This window comes from Triticum dicoccoides, chromosome 2A (genome assembly GCF_002162155.2).
Source record: "Triticum dicoccoides isolate Atlit2015 ecotype Zavitan chromosome 2A, WEW_v2.0, whole genome shotgun sequence".
Taxonomy (NCBI): domain Eukaryota; kingdom Viridiplantae; phylum Streptophyta; class Magnoliopsida; order Poales; family Poaceae; genus Triticum; species Triticum dicoccoides.
In genome coordinates this window covers 27,121,662-27,129,986 of record NC_041382.1, presented here as the reverse complement: position 1 = coordinate 27,129,986, position 8,325 = coordinate 27,121,662, and the positions used below count along the sequence as shown (strand labels likewise).

Sequence of the window (8,325 nt, the reverse complement as noted above, 5' to 3'; positions counted from 1 at the left end):
CGGCTTCGAGAAAAAGGGGGGAGCGGAGGAGTTTGTGAAGAAGGAGTAGCAGCAAACAGCGAGGGGGGACGAACTGCCCCTGTTTCCTCTGCTTATAAAGAGGGATGGGGCGGACGTTTCGGCCTTCCGCTTAAACAACCACCCACGATCTCTCCCACGATGCCGCATTCAACGCGTGCCGTTATGGGAGAGTGCGGTGGATACGGAACAAGATTTGGCGTGGCCCAGCCCGCATGTGCCCGTGCCCTGTCTTGGGCCTGGCCCAACAGCGCTCGGCACCGTGTCTGGCCCAGGCCCGGGGGCTCCTGTCGGTGTACTAGAATAGGGGTACCCTAGTACCCCGAACTTGTGCACGGGCAGTTGCAGCACCCCGCGGCAAAGGCTTGCTGGGTGATCGCCAAGTTCCCCCAAGGTTCCCTTGGAGCCATCCAAGAACAAAGTATTTAGGTTAAGGAGACAAGACCCCGGCAAGAGGAGCTTACCGGGAAGGCCAACCAAGGCGCTCCAATGAACTTGCCGCGACGCGCCACGCGCTCCGTCAAGGCAACAAGGCCCCGGCAAGAGGAGCTTGCCGGGAAGACAAACCAAGGTACCTCGAAGCCCGATGAGCGACAAGCTTCCGGACCCGACAAGATAACAACAGCGGCAAGGCGCTTGCCACGGCAGGCGGCCACTCTGCGCCCACGCTCTAGTGCATCCACCAACGTGTCGCTCCGGGGGCCTCTCCGGGCGTACGTGGCGGGAGGCTGTGCAGCCAGCGGTGCGTAGTGGCATGCGAAGCTCACAAGATCGCCATCGTGGCGAACGGTGGCGCCCCTAACGGTCCTTTTCTGCACTGTTCGGGCGACTCAGACGGGCATTTAATGCCCTTGTCCCCTGCCGTCAGGGTTAGGTAGGGTGCACTGTGCAAGCAACTGTATCAACTACCTCGCTTTTTACGTTTTTACCCTCCTCTGCGTTGCCACCTATCGGTGACCCCTTTAGCGTATAAAAGGAGGCCCATGCGCAACGTAGAGGGGGTTCGGCTCATAGGTTCGGGGCCTTAGACAGTTTGCTTCGATCCATCCGTAGCCCAGAGAACATCACACTCTCACTTTGGAGAGCAAGAACACCAGATAATACAACCAGACAAGCAGCAGTAGGAGTGTTATCTCTCCGGAGAGCTCCGAAGCTGGGTAAACTGCTCGTGTGCCTCGCCTCGATCTGCTCTTCGTGCGATCTCCGCCCCCCGCCGAACCGAAAGGGGCCCGGTCCGCCGGCCCCGTAGGTGTTCGAGGATCAGTTTCCCCGACATTAGGGTTTTGGTTGATTTGTGTCTTAAGGTGTTATTCTAATACGAACTCTAGGGCTGTTTGTGACACTTATAGGAATAGCCCAACGGATTGATTGGAAAGAATAACATTGAGGTGGTTTCCTACCCTACCATAATATCTTCATTTGTTCTCCGCTATTAGTGACTTTGGAGTGACTCTTTGTTGCATGTTGAAGGATAGTTATGTGATCCAATTATGTTATTATTGTTGAGAGAACTTGCACTAGTGAAAGTATGAACCCTAGGCCTTGTTTCCTAGCATTGCAATGCCGTTTACGCTCACTTTTATCATTAGTTACCTTGCTGTTTTATAATTTCAGATTACAAAAACCTTTATCTACCATCCATATACCACTTATATCACCATCTCTTCGCCGAACTAGTGCACCTATACAATTTACCATTGTATTGGGTGTGTTGGGGACACAAGAGACTCTTTGTTATTTGGTTGCAGGGTTGCTTGAGAGAGACCATCTTCATCCTACGCCTCCTACGGATTGATAAACCTTAGGTCATCCACTTGAGGGAAATTTGCTACTGTCCTACAAACCTATGCACTTGGAGGCCCGACAACGTCTACAAGAAGAAGGTTGTGTAGTAGACATCAAGCTCTTTTCTGGCGCCGTTGCCGGGGAGGTTAGCGCTTGAAGGTATATCTTTAGATCTTGCAGTCGAGTCTTTTAGTTTCTTGTTTTATCACTAGTTTAGTTTATAAAATAAAATTATGAAAAAATGGAATTGAGTTTGTCTCATACGCTTCACCTTTTTAATATCTTTCGTGAGTATGATGGAAAGGATAATTGTGCCCAAGTGCTAGAAGAAGAAATCTATAAAATGTTTGGCACTAAATATTTGAATGATGAGCATGATTGCAATGTTGTTAGTATGAATTCCTTGAATATCCATTATGCTAATGATATGCAAAGCCACAAGCTTGGGGAAGCTATGTTTGATGAAGATGATATTTTTTGTCCCCCAGCTTTGATGAGCAAATTTACTATGATGAAAGCATGCCTCGTATCTATGATGATTATTGTGATGATACGTATGCTTTAAAGAATAATGAAAACAATGAAACTTGTCATCTTGATTTCAGTTTTCAATCCCATGATAGTTACTTTGTTGAGTTTGCTCCCACTACTATTCATGAGAAGAAATTTGCTTATGTGGAGAGTAATAAAAATTCTAGGCAAGTAGATCATGAAAAGAATGCTTTGTGTGATAGTTATATTGTTGAATTCATTCATGATGGTACTGAAAAATTATTATGAGGGAGTAACATATGCTTGTAGGAATTGCAATAATATCAAGTTTCCTCTCTATGTGCTTAAAGTTTTGAAGTTATGCTTGTTTTACCTTCCTACACAAGTTGATTATTGTTCCCACAAGTTGTTTGATCACAAAATCCCTATGCATAGGAAGTGGGTTAGACTTAAATGTCTTAGTCATATTCTTCATGATGCTCTCTTTATGTTTCAATTCTTATTCTTTATGTGAGCATCGTTGAAATCATCATGCTTAGCTAGGGGCGTTAAACGATAGCGCTTGTTGGGAGGCAACCCAACTTTATTTTTGTTCCTTGCTTTTTGCTTCTGTTTAGTAATAAATAATTTATCTAGCCTCTGTTATGGTTGTGTTTTTTATGTTTAATTAGTGTTTGTGCCAAGTAGAACCTTTGGGAAGACTTGGGGGAAGTCTTTATGATCATGCTGTAAAAAACAGAAACTTTAGCGCTCACGAGAACTGCTTCCATTTTTATTTGGAGAGTGCTATTTAGTTAATTCTTTTTGAAAATGATTAATAGACAAATTACTCAGGTACACCAATTTATTTGAGAATTTTATGAGTTCCATAAGTATACGTTTGATACAGATTACTACAGATTGTTCTGTTTTTGACAGATTCTGTTTTTCATGTGTTGTTTGCTTATTTTGATGAATCTATGAGTAGTATCGGAGGGTACGAACCATAGAGAAGTTGGAATACAGTAGATATTACACCAATATGAATTTAGAATGAGTTCATTACAGTACCTTATGATGGTGATTTTATTTCTTATACTAACGGAGCTTACGAGTTTTCTGTTAAGTTTTGTGTTGTGAAGTTTTCAAGTTTTGGGTAAAGATTCGATGGACTATGGAATAAGGAGTGGCAAGATCCTAAGATTGCGGATGCCCAAGGCACCCCAAGGTAATATTCAAGGACAACCAAGAGCCTAATCTTGGGGATGCCCCGGAAGGCATCCCCTCTTTCGTCTACTTCTATCGGTAACTTTACTTGGAGCTAAATTTTTATTTACCACATGATATGTGTTTTGCTTGGAGCGTCAAATTTTTTGTTATGATTTGATTTCTATTATTTAGAACATTGTTTTGCATCTTTTATTTCAATAAAAGTGGCATTGATAGCCTTTACTATGCCTATTTTACAAGTATTCATGTTGTTGTTTGAAAACAGAAAGTTTACCGCTGTTGCAATAATTCCCTAGAAAAGTAAGAATGTGATAAATGTTGAAACCTTTTGAATATTAACCTCTGATAAATTTACTACAGTGGGAATTTTCTTTCATAATTTTTGGAGCTACGGAAGTATGGATGTTGCTGCATTCTTTACAGACTGTCCTGTTTAGGAAGATTGTTGTTATGTTTGCATTGTTTGCATATGTTTGCTTCTTTAATGATTCTATTTGAGGATAGGACTATTAAATATGCAGGGGCATTTAGTATGCAATGTTGAATAATAACTTTAGTGATTTTCTACAGTAGAGTATGATAAGGTTTTGGCAATGGTTTATACTAACTTATCTCACGAGTCCTTGTTGAGTTTTGTGTGGATGAAGCTTTTGAGATTTAGGGAGACCGTGATATGAGAGGAATTAAGGAGACACAAAAGCTCACGCTTGGAGATTCCAAAGGCATCCCAAGATAATATTTCAAGAAGTCTCAAGCATCTAAGCTTGGGGATGCCCCGGTTGGCATCCCACCTTTCTTCTTCAACAACTATCGGTTAGTTTCGGTTGATCCTAAGGTTTTACTTCTTCACATGATGTTTGCCATTCTTAGAATGTCATTTTCTTTTGCTTTGCTTGCTGTTTGAATAAAATACCAAGATCTGGAATTATCAAATGTTAGAGAGTCTTCATATAGTTTCATAATTATTCGACTGCTCATTGATCTTCACTTATATCTTTCACAATAGTTTGTCATTTGGTCTAGTGCTTCACTTATATCTTTTTAGAGCATGATGGTGGTATTATAGAAATAGATGAACTGTCATGCTTCACTTATATCATTTTGAGAGTTTTAAATAGCATGGTAATTTTCTTAAATAATCCTAATATGCTAGGCATCCGAATAGTAAAAACTTTCTTATGAGTGTGTTCAATACTAAGAGAAGTTTGATGCTTGATGATTGTTTTGAGATATGGAGGTAATAATATCAAAGTCGTGCTAGCTGAGTAGTTGTGAATTTGAGAAATGCTTGTGTTGAAGTTTGCAAGTCCCGTAGCATGCATGTATGGTAAACGTTATGTAACAAATTTGAAACATCAGGTGTTATTTGATTGTCTTCCTTATGAGTGGCGGTCGGGGACGAGCGATGGTCTTTTCCTACCAATCTATCCCCCTAGGAGCATGCGCGTAGTACCGAGGTTTTTGATGACTTGTAGATTTTTGCAATAAGTATGTGAGTTCATTATGACTAATGTTGAGTCCATGGATTATACGCACTCTCACCCTTCCACCTTTGCTAGCCTCTCTAATACCGCACACTTTTCGCCGGTATCATACACCTACCATATACCTTCCTCAAAACAGCCACCATACCTACCTATTATGGCATTTCCATAGCCATTCCGAGACATATTGCCATGCAACTTTCCACCATCTAGTTCATCATGACACATTCATCATTGTCATATTGCTTAGCATGATCATGTAGTTGACATAGTATTTGTGGCAAAGCCACCGTTCATAATTTCTTCATACTTGTCACTCTTGATTCATTGCATATCCCGGTACACCGCCGGAGGCATCCATATAGAGTCATACTTTGTTTTAGAATCGAGTTGTAATCATTGAGTTGTAAATAAATAGAAGTGTGATGATCATCATTTTCTAGAGCATTGTCCCAAGTGAGGAATATAAAAAGAAAGAGGAAAGGCCCCAAAAAATAGAAATGCCATAAAAAAGAAAAGGCCCCAAAAAATATAAAAAAATGAGAGAAAAAGAGAGAATGGACAATGCTACTATACTTTGCCACACTTGTGCTTCAAAGTAGCACCATAATCTTCATGATAGAGATTCTCTTGTTTTGTCACTTTCATATACTAGTGGGAAATTTCATTATAGAACTTGGCTTGTATATTCCAACAATGGGCCTCCTCAAGTGCCCTAGGTCTTCATGAGCAAGCAAGTTGGATGCACACCCGCTTAGTTTCTTTTGTTGAGCTTTCATACATTTATAGCTCTAGTGCATCCATTGCATGGCAATCCCTAATCCTTGCATTAACATCAATCGGTGGGCATCTCCATAGCCCATTGATTAGCCTCGTTGATGTGAGACTTTCTCCTTTTTTGTCTTCTCCACATAACCCCCGTCATCATATTCTATTCCACCCATAGTGCTATGTCCATGGCTCATGCTCATATATTGCGTGAAAGTTTATAGGTTTGAGATTACTAAAGTATGAAACAATTGCTTGGCTTGTCATCGGGGTTGTGCATGATGAGAGCATTCTTGTGTGACGAAAATGGAGCATGGCTGAACTATATGATTTTGAGAAGACATAATTGCTTTGTTAGTATGCTTGAAGTATTATTATTTTTATGTCAATATGAACTTTTATCTTGAATCTTTCGGATCTGAATATTCATGCCACAATTAAAAAGAATTACATTGAAATTATGCCAAGTAGCACTCCGCATCAAAAATTCTGTTTTTATCATTTACCTACTCGAGGACGAGCAGGAATTAAGCTTGGGGCTGCTTGATACGTCTCCAACGTATCTATAATTTTTGATTGCTCCATGCTATATTATCTTCTGTTTTGGATGTTTATGGGCTTTATTATACACTTTTATATCATTTTTGGCACTACCCTATTAACCCAGAGCCCAATGCCAGTTTCTGTTTTTACCTCGTTTTAGAATATCGCAGAAAAGGAAAACCAAACGGAGTCCAATTGGCCTGAAACTTCACGGAACTTATTTTTGGATCAGAAGAAGCCCGGGAGACTTGGAGTCCACGTAAGGGAAGCTTCGAGGAGGCCACGAGGTAGGGGCGCGCCCACCCCCCTGGGTGCGCCCTCCACCCTCGTGGGCCCCTCGTGCCCCCCTGACGTACTTCTTCCACCTATATATCTCCATATACCCTAAAAACATCCAAGAGCACAATAGATCGGGAGTTCCGCCGCCAGAAGCCTCTGTAGCCAACGAAAGCCAATCTAGACCCATTTCGGCACCCTGCCAGAGGGGGCAATCCCTCTCCGGTGGCCATCTTCATCATCCTGGTGCTCTCCATGACGAGGAAGAAGTAGTTCTCCCTTGGGGCTGAGGGTATGTACCAGTAGCTATGTGTTTGATCTCTCTCTCTCTCATGTTCTTGAGGTGTTACGATCTTGATGTATCGCGAGCTTTGCTATTATATTTGGATCCTATGATGTTTCTTCCCCCCTCGACTCTCTTGTAATGGATTGAGTTTCCCCTTTGAAGTTATCTTATCGGATTGAGTCTTTAAAGATTTGAGAACACTTGATGTATTTCTTGCCATGCGTATATGTGATGACAATGGGATATCACGTGACTCACTTGATGTATGTTTTGGTGATTAACTTGCGGGTTCTGCCCATGAACCTATGCATAGTGGTTGGCACACGTTTTTGTCGTGATTCTCCGGTAGGAACTTTGGGGCACTCTTTGAGGTTCTATGTGTTGGTTGAATAGATGAATATGAGATTGTGTGATGCATATCGTATAATCATACCCACGGATACTTGAGGTGACATTGGAGTATCTAGGTGACATTAGGGTTTTGGTTGATTTGTGCCTTAAGGTGTTATTCTAGTACGAACTCTAGGGCTGTTTGTGACACTTATAGGAATAGCCCAACGGATTGATTGGAAGGAATAACTTTGAGGTGGTTTCCTACCCTATCATAATCTCTTCGGTTGTTCTCCGCTATTAGTGACTTTGGAGTGACTCTTTGTTGCATGTCGAGGGATAGTTATGTGATCCAATTATGTTATTATTGTTGAGAGAACTTGCACTAGTGAAAGTATGAACCCTAGGCCTTGTTTCCTAGCATTGCAATACCGTTTACGCTCACTTTTATCATTAGTTACCTTGCTGTTTTATAATTTCAGATTACAAAAACCTTTATCTACCATCCATATAACACCTGTATCACCATCTCTTCACCGACCTAGTGCACCTATACAATTTACCATTGTATTGGGTGTGTTGGGGACACAAGAGACTCTTTGTTATTTGGTTGCAGGGTTGCTTGGGAGAGACCATCTTCATCCTACGCCTCCTACGGATTGATAAACCTTAGGTCATCCACTTGAGGGAAATTTGCTACTGCCCTACAAACCTCTGCACTTGGAGGCCCAACAACGTCTACAAGAAGAAGGTTGTGTAGTAGACATCAGGTTATATTATGAGTTTATGTGTTTTGATGTACCGAAGGTAGTTCGGAGTCCCGGATGTGATCACGGATATGACGAGGAGTCTCAAAATGGCCGAGACGTAAAGATCGATATATTGGACGACTATATTTGGATGCCCGAATGGTTCCGGGTGAGATCGGGATAATACCGGAGCACCAGAAGCTTATCGGACCCCCTCCCCCGGGAGGTATATGGGCCTTAATGGACTTTAGTGGAAAGGAGGGGAAAGGAGCAAGGGAGGGGCGCCCCCCCCCCACCCCAAGCTCAATCAGAATTGGGAGGGGGCCGACCCCCCCTTTCCTTCCTCCCTCCTTCCTCTTCCTTCCCTCTCCCTCTCCAAATATAG

At 42.2% G+C, this 8,325-nt stretch overlaps 1 pseudogene; it reads left to right on the top strand.

The window, feature by feature from the left end:
• The first annotated feature begins 2,881 nt into the window (after positions 1-2,881).
• The window catches only part of LOC119358744, a 33,972-nt pseudogene continuing 28,528 nt past the window's right edge, over positions 2,882-8,325 (top strand).